Source organism: Rutidosis leptorrhynchoides, chromosome 3 (genome assembly GCF_046630445.1).
Source record: "Rutidosis leptorrhynchoides isolate AG116_Rl617_1_P2 chromosome 3, CSIRO_AGI_Rlap_v1, whole genome shotgun sequence".
In the NCBI taxonomy this organism is placed as follows: Eukaryota; Viridiplantae; Streptophyta; class Magnoliopsida; order Asterales; family Asteraceae; genus Rutidosis; species Rutidosis leptorrhynchoides.
This window is the reverse complement of record NC_092335.1, coordinates 601210273-601218948: the sequence shown is the minus strand read 5'-3', so window position 1 is coordinate 601218948 and position 8676 is coordinate 601210273. Positions and strand designations below refer to the sequence as shown.

The 8676-nt window shown below is 40.8% G+C and overlaps 1 long non-coding RNA gene across 1 annotated transcript; it reads right to left on the bottom strand.

Annotated features, from left to right (window-relative positions):
• Positions 1 to 2475: 2475 nt before the first annotated feature.
• Positions 2476 to 4132, bottom strand: LOC139898825 (uncharacterized). The gene is made up of 3 exons (XR_011777154.1): positions 3877 to 4132; positions 3468 to 3791; positions 2476 to 3350 (listed from the first exon to the last, which is right to left on the bottom strand). It is a non-coding gene; the product is annotated as an uncharacterized lncRNA (long non-coding RNA).
• Between the last annotated feature and the right edge of the window lie 4544 nt (positions 4133 to 8676).

Below are 8676 nucleotides of genomic sequence, written 5' to 3'. Positions count from 1 at the left end.
CAAACCTTCATTTGAAACTGCTCCAGCCGCAAAAAAAATTCCGCCTAACATTATAAACTATGTTTCCGTCCCATTTCCAGTAATCCCGTTAAAGTTGGTGTATTACGACGGTTTCTCTGATCTGATGATTTCCTTAAAAAGTACGAGGGTATAGCTCGTAATCAGCGCTGGTCGGATGAGACCAAATGTTTGGAAATCCCACCGCTTTATGAGGGAGTGGCGCGGTAATGGTTCAATAACCTCCCGTGACCGCCCATTAGCTGTTATGATGACCTCATGACGCACTTCGTGCTTAACTTTCACAACATGCGCACGTCGAGGAGAACTCATGTGGAATGTCATGACATCAAGCATGAGTGCGGGGTTGATAGGTGCTGCTGAGAGGCAGCTAGAATCTCAAATCTGGCGAAATCTTAAAAAGTGTTTGGCTTTATTTACGAGATCTGCAGAGACCCCTTAGAAACGCTCATTGTCGCAATTCGGGAAGCGCATGAACACATGCGCGCTGAAGAAGACACGACTAGGTACTCCGTATATAAAAAGTCTAACAAAGAGCCTCAAAAAATGCTCATTGTGTCCTGCTTTCTTGTTATCTCTTTTTTGAGAAACCGGCGCGCATGTTTGAATACGCGCGTAGAGACAAATCAAAAATTTTCGACTTCCAGCACGACTACGGTCATGAAACCAACAGGTGCATGGCCTTATTAGATAGGGTCATCAACTATTTAAAGCGCGGAGAGTTACATCATTTGATGATCTAGAAGGATGCAAAAAAGAGATAACAAGAAAGAGGGTGAACCCAAGGGATCTGATAAGGTGATCCATATTTTTTCTCGATGGTGCAGGAGGGCGGAACTAGAATCTGCGCCACTTCTACCATGGGAGAAAATCCAAGTTGTGTTCCAAACTGCGAGAAAGGGAAATAAAAAGAGTGAACCAGTAATTGTGGAAGGATACCTGCCAGAATGTTGGCTTGAGATCAAGAAACTTTGTGTGGACATGGGGAGCTGCGCCAATGTCATGTTTGAGCATTGTTTTGACGAGTTCTCATTTTGACATAAGAACAATCTAAAAGCGCCTAAAGAGAAGTTCCAGGGACTTTTTGGGAAGCCTACATGGTCCCTGGGATCTCTCGAAGTTGATCTCATGCTCCAAGACAACAATGACCAAAGTAAAGCATGAATAAAGAGAGTAGAGTTCTGTGTGATTCTCGCTTCCTTAAAATATGAAGCTCTATTGGGGAACCCAACACAGAACAAGTTTGGTGCCATACCTTTAATCACTCATGGTGCCATCGTGCTACCAACTCTTGGAGGGCTCGCCACCATGACATCCAAGTTCCTGGAAAAGGGCACTGAAGCCTGTAAGGTATATGTTACATTGTGAATTTAAATAAATTACAGGTGAGATGCGTAATACATATGCCAAAATTACTGCTTGGTACTCGCATTAAAGCGCTAAAGTTGTGCAGCCAGTTCGTGCACTTGCCGCAATAAAACGAGCACATCATTGTAAAAGCCGAAACATAAGACGCATACCGAAAATGCATTTACGCATAAGCACGCACATTCGTTGATTTACAAAACAATTAACTGGTTTAAACAGGTCTCGGGTAGTCAAGCTTCTCGAAAAGGAAAAGACAAAGAGGGCGGTCTCGCGGCGGCCGAAACTGGGGAGGGTGACGATGGAAGCTCAGACTATGAGTTTGAAGAATACTATGACGAATGGCTCAGGGAAATGCACAGCCCGATTTAAGTTTTTTTTTTTTAATTAATCAAGCGCAGCTGTTGAAAGCGAATGATGGGACATTAATTTGATTAATATTGCTAGTGTCTGTAATCGCTCAAAGCGATAATATCTTTAATTTATTCAAGTTATTGTCGACTAAGACCTTTGTGCCATATAGTTATGTAAAGTAGTTCTCTAACTCGATAGTGGTGCACACGGTTATATGCTTGCCGCCAACCTGCCTTTGAATGGTTGTTTTCTCTGACTCTCGCGTGGCAGAAGCTTGTTTGCGACAAGCTAGTTTATTATACCGGAAGGTCTTGGTCATTGGGTTGACCTGGGCCGCCCGAACATAACATGAGATCTGCAAGTCATGAATATAAGCAATAGGGTTGGTCGCCTAAGACCTCAATCCTAAGTATCGGCGCACTTAGAAGACACTATGCACATACAGGAGCGCATAACCTAAGTATATACCGTGTGCACAACAAAACATATGATAGGTTAAGCTCTGGCATGCCTTGAGAAAATTTATGACAATATCACTAATAGAAAGAAAAAACACGTATTTGGCTCAAGAATTTATTACGCCCATGATCAGGGCATATTAAAGAACAAAGGATGCTAAAACGCGCAATCAAGAGAATGCTTCTTCAAAAATATTGCACACATACATATATAGAGCCCTATGCCCATACTATTACAATTTGTATAAACGTGAAAAAAGATAAATAATCACAACGCATGAAGACAACAAATAAAGTATCTTCATTAATCATATTACAAGAGCGCCGCACGCTTACAAAAAATGAAAATAAAATCATTACAATTTCGCCAATAAGTTGGTGTCGGCGTCAGCAATTGAATCTGAGATAGCGCCGCCAATATGGGAACAGTGATGTTCGCCAACTCTTTTGTTGCAAGCCGACGCTTCTCAATAGCATCAGGCAACACATTCTTTTTAAGAAAGGGAGCAAGGCCGGGATTAACTTCAACATGGTACTTGTTTAGCTCTCAAATAAGGAACGCCTCCACAACCTTCACAGCCAGAAGAGCTTTGGTAAACAGCTCGCTCACATACTGGGAATCACATGAATGCGCCACTAGAGTGGGGAGACCACTCTTCAAGGTGATAAACTGCTGTTCAGCGGCAGCAAGCGCCTCCTCCGACCTTGTCAACTGGCTGGCATGATCTTAGGCTGCTTTTTCAAGCGTTTCATTACTGGCCCGGAGCAAGCCAGCCTCAGCTGTAATCTCACAAATCTTTGCCTTAGCGGCATTCAGCTATGTAGTTAGGCTGCCTTCTTGGAAGCCGCCGTAGCTACAGAAGTCTCAACATCAGACCGCGCTTTCTCTGCAGTCTCAAATTGGTCCCTCAAGTTGTTGTTACGTTCTCGGGCCTCGTAGGCACTTTGTGTCTCCTACGCAGAACTGCCCTCCCCCCTGTAAGCGAACTTTCTTCTCCTTAATACGATGGATAGAACTCATAAGACTGAGCATGGTCATTTGAATATCCAAATGCAAATCGGCATACGGGGCCAATTCAAAATAAGAAGGAGTCTGAATTCGCTCCAATAAGTTTACTTGTGACGCTGCTGCATCATTAGGAACTTACGAAAAATCTGCTAACCCATAGAAGGTAAGCGTATTATCAGGTGTTAAACACAAACAAGACATCAGAACGATACGCAGTCAGTTTGAAGCAATATAAAAACCATAAGAGTGCACAAGGGACTTACCAGGTTTCTTTTTCTTCTTCTGGGACTTTCCTTTTCCATATCACTTGCGCTTATGACCACCCTCGGTGCCAGAACCGGTAAGCTGCTCAGGTTGATCCTTTGGGGAGACACCGACGTCAGTCTCATGACTGCCAGTGCACCCGTGGCCCTATGCGCCTACATCCCTTGTATCAACGGGATTCTCCTCGGGATGACCATCCGTATGGGCCTCGGAGTGCACGTTATCGTCAAACATAATACCAGTACTGTCATTTGCATTGTATTCAGTCTTGGTTACCATGCCTAGAATATTGGCACTCTCACGAATATGGTCAATCAACATCACTGCAAAAAATGAAACAGAACGATTAGCTCGAATAACTTAGGCAAAAGTAAAACTAAAATATAACAAAGGCGCTCCACCGCATACCCCGTTCATCGGCGCCCCTTAAGATCGGCACGACTGTTGGGTAAGAGCACATGTTGGCAGCCCTTAAAACTTCTTGAGTATACATGCACATAAGAAGTCGACGCTGGGAAAATCGACTGAATATCTCGCGCTCAACATGCATCATATTTGGTTTATTATTTAAGTTTTTCAAAATTTCATGAGAATGCCACAAATGCGCTTGATGTCAACTATTTAGAATAAAGAAATTATCGATAAAAAAGAGGGAATTTTTCCACTTTTCGCATACCCAGCTTTGATGGGTGCCATAAAATCAACCCTCTTATAAAAGGTGTGCCAACTTTTTTTGATGTAGGGGTGCAGTTGGCCCACCCCAATATAGAAATGATGCATAACGCGCATGAAGAAAGGTGTAGAAGGATAACGCAAGTTTCCCTAGTGCATGACCTCAGAATATACAGTAACCTTACCACCAGGAGTATTATTGGCCCGCTGGTTTGGTTGAGGCGCAACAGGATCAAGCGCAGATATCGGCAGAAACAACGCGTTGATTTGCCTTATGGATTTTCTTGTAATAACTGAAGAAATCACTTCAATCAATTTTGTCAGACTCGGCAACGGATGTGGAGGCCATTTGTATAAAATCAATAAGCTATAAACGGCAAAAGAAAGGGATAGAGTACGCGCTAACGTGAGAGCCTAAGAATGAAGAACACTTATGAGGCAAAAAAGTATTTTGCGCTGAAGAAAACATAGTTGGCGTGCGAATAGAGAAGGTAAAAAACTTTGTGAGAGAAATAATGAGGAATTTATAGAAGTAAAATCGAAATGGCTTCCTTTAGAAGGTAAAAAGAGCAGTTAAATATGAAGGGCCCAAAACTGAACACGTGTCGCACGTTGTGTGGATAGAAAGATGAAGTGGTGGATGACAGCTGAAGTGAAAGTTTATTCCATGAGAGAATGATGACAGACGCCAAATGATAGATCTTGAATTAAATGCACTTCACCAACCACACTTATCTCCTTTATATTTTTTTTGAATTTGATTTTAGCTAAAAACTAATGTTTCTTTTCTTTTGAAGCCTCTCGCATATCGGATCACATGTGCTGACCACATGTCGAGTTACAGCCCTAATCGTTAGTTTAGACTAGCACAGGGCACTTAAATGTGTGATGACGAAAGACAAGATAAAAGGCGTGTCACAAGCATGCAATCGCTGACCATAATCTGCATAAAAGGTTGCCACATGTGGTACGCATATAAAGCACAAACAAATAAGTGATAGTGTAGCACGACCCTAATACTGTACGACGCCATAACCTTTCGAGTGGTTATGGCCGATAAGAAAACAGACCCGACATGTTACTTTTACTTTTGCCAGCTTTGCAGGCAAAACAATACGATCAGGTTTAAGCATGCTCTTTTATTCTATTGATCAACACTCGTGGACAAACTAGACCAAGATATATAAAAGAGGCTAAAACCTCCATCTTTAAAAAAATTCGAAAGCGAGATCATACCACACATATACTACTATTAGCAATCTGCGCTAGCAGATCTTACGTTGCTCACCAACGCTACCAGACTTAGCTCTTAAAGCTTACTTCAAACGGTAACATGTAACGTTCTATGAAAACTAACCCTAATACCCCCTTTGAGTTATCTATGCTGACTATCCCGACGATGGTGGGTTCAACGTTTAACCACCATTGTAGATATCTTCATCTCACAGTGTGATTATTCATGGTAAACTTGAACGGATAATCAAACCCCGAATGACCCTTAAATCCCCTCTCTTGTTGTCAAGCAGACTAAACCTGCCAAATCTAATCTATGTTGATCAGTATTGCTTCCGATTATATGTATAAAATGCGTGTAATGAAGGCTGCATGTAATGAAGGCTACATAAACTTTGGCCTCCTAAAAAATTCACGCCGCAACTACTTTCAAATATAAGATTCATGTATTAATGTATATATTTGTGGCAGTAAACTGGGTGACTGCTTGTCTTTCTATAGAAAGTCCTCTAAGAGAGAGAAAGCTTCCACTAAAGAAGATTGAAGATTTTGGGTGTGTATGAGACTTGGTAGTGATCATCTATTATATCTAGAGTGTATATAGCCTTGCATCTTCATCTCCATCTTTGTCTCCTTTTTGTGGTAAGAGCCATAGTCTCTAAGTGTACATAAATTATGGGTTTAGGGTTTATGGTGGATTAGGGGTGTTTTGTAACCCTAAAATGGTGTCTAACCTTTGGGGTTGGTCTTTAAAAACTTGAGTCTTATGGTGTAAGTGTGTGAACTTATGCTAGCAGGTAAATTCTTCAAGGGTGTTCCTTAACTAAAAGTAAGTTCAAATGGGTTTGATTTGGGATCTTACAAGTTAAGCTTGTGAAAATAGGTCTTTTGTGTGGGGCTAAAACGGGTTAAGAAATTGGAAGTGTGTTAGTGGTGGAAAAGTCAGAATGGGTCAAATTCCTATCATTAGGACTATAGTAGTGGGTACTCGGGAATTACTTTGATAGTGTGTACATGTGTGTGTTTTGTTTGCATAGGTTGCTTGAAGGAATCTAAATAGCATTTGTCATTCATTTAGGATTGGGTACAAGGTGAGTACTCAGTTAGTATGGCTACTTTTGGGAAGTGATTGCATATGGTTGGATTACACCTGTGCAAGAGGCAATGTGTTATCGTTGGGATTCTCGGAAGTATTATTCTTTACCTATGCTTTTACATGATAAAATGTGTTTAACGAGTTCATTGGGATGGACTCAAAATAGCAAGGGGCTAATTAACGTGGAAATGGGTAATGTGTGGCTTAATTACCATTATTTACTAGTCTCGACTATGTTTATGCTAGTTGGCTTTATATGTACTCCGGATATCCATTAGTGTGGGTGTATATGTTGCAATTATAAATAAGTGTTTTATTTATCTTAACTATGATGTTGTTAACTTGTACTCACTAAGCATTATGGATTACTCGTTTGTTTGTGATGTGAGTTTAGGTTAAAGCGAGTCAAAGGTGCATAGCGAGGGCAAACAACTGACTAAGGATTAGAGAAAGTGTTGTAGTGGTAAGTGAATCGTCTACACTCTTGCCACCGTGAATGCTTAACTAATTGACCACCAACACCTTCATGTGACATTTTGTGAATATTATTTTGGGAATTCATCAAGTTATGCCTTGACCATTGTGATTAGCGATTGGTTGTAATTTGGGTCGAAATTACTTTGTGGGTTATGTAATGTGTCGTCAATGACCTGAAGGGTGTTAAAACTTGTGCATTTGGTGTATGTCTAATTTTAACAGGTTTTGGATGTTTATGAATGCTTTTGGTTGAACTTGTGTTGAAATGAGTGTGTGTAAATTTATTTAAAATATGCAGACCTGGTGCAGCATTGTGGCGCGCCGTGCAATAAAGCAGATTTCAGAGGCAGTCAGCTAAACATTATAAGTGTCTATTTTACTTTGTGCTGCGTGCCGCGCAAGATTCTGGGGCGCCGCGCAATATACCGTAAAATGCAAATAAAAATACAAATAAAAATAAAAACTCATAGGTTTATGGGTGTTTTAAATATGTGGATTCTAATATGGGTGGATGTGATGATTCTGGTAGAAGCACAATGTGGTTTGTGTTTACAGTTGGTAAGGTGGCGGTTAGTTGGTTATCTACTCATCCGAAGTATGCGTTGAGTGTGCGTGTTCCAAATGTTGTTTGGAGATATAAATGGTGGTTTAACGTTCTTGGTTAGATTGTTTGGTTAATGGGTTGACAAAGATTGTTTTTTTTCTCTCCTTCAATCGAGGTGACTCCCGCATAGGGAGAAAGTTTCCTGCATAGCGAGGTGTCTCCCATATAGGGAGAATTGAAGTCACTTAGGGAGAAGTGGTCAGAACATCCTCCTGGATATGGAGAAAATTCTCCCGTACCTGGAAAATTATCAGACGAGGAGAAATTGATTTTGGACAAGGATTCCTCGTTTTACTCCGATTCGTCTTTCTTTTTTCATTATAAATAGATTATATTAACCCTTACATTGTATGCACGAAATTATTAATAAAATCTCTCTAGTTAGGTCGTGGATTGAAGTCATCGCATTGATTACATATAATCACGTTATATATTGTTTTCATATTTAATTTTCGCGTTCTTACTTTCGTTTGTCGTTGTCGATAAGTGATTTTCTGAAAGCACTTGCGTAATGTGATGGCTCAAGATGTGGGGTGATGAGTTCTTCACCGAATCGGCAGAATTATTCTTCCAACTATGTTGGTTAAAAAATTACCGATGATCGTGTTGTTAAAGAAGCGGTGAAGAAGGGTGCTTATGGGTATTATAACCCACTGAATGATGATGAGTATCTTGACTTAAGGGGATGCTTTTAATAGATTATTTGCTGAAGTAAATGGTGTTGTTGCACCGGATGGATCAAGCAAGATTGAGGTAGGGAGCACACCGATAAACGTTTTATTGAATAAGAATAGGTCTTGTTTGGGTAAAAAGGCCAAGACTAGTGATGACGATGCTATGGTAGAGATTGATGCGGACAAGAATGGGCTAAAACGGGACGTTATTCCCCGTTCAACGGCTATTTTAGTTGGCTTTGGGTCATCCAATGTTTGAACTTACACGATCAAGAATCGTTCGGGTAAAGGGGTTAGGTGGGACAAGATTGATGGTAAGGTGGCAAAAGCGACGGGCAAAGATCGGTAAGTTTCGTCGTGGTTTCGGTGCGACTATGTTTGTTTTGTTAGATTTTTGTATTGTTTCGGTTTTTTGGTTAGTTGTTAGACTTGACTTCTTGTATCGGTCTAGT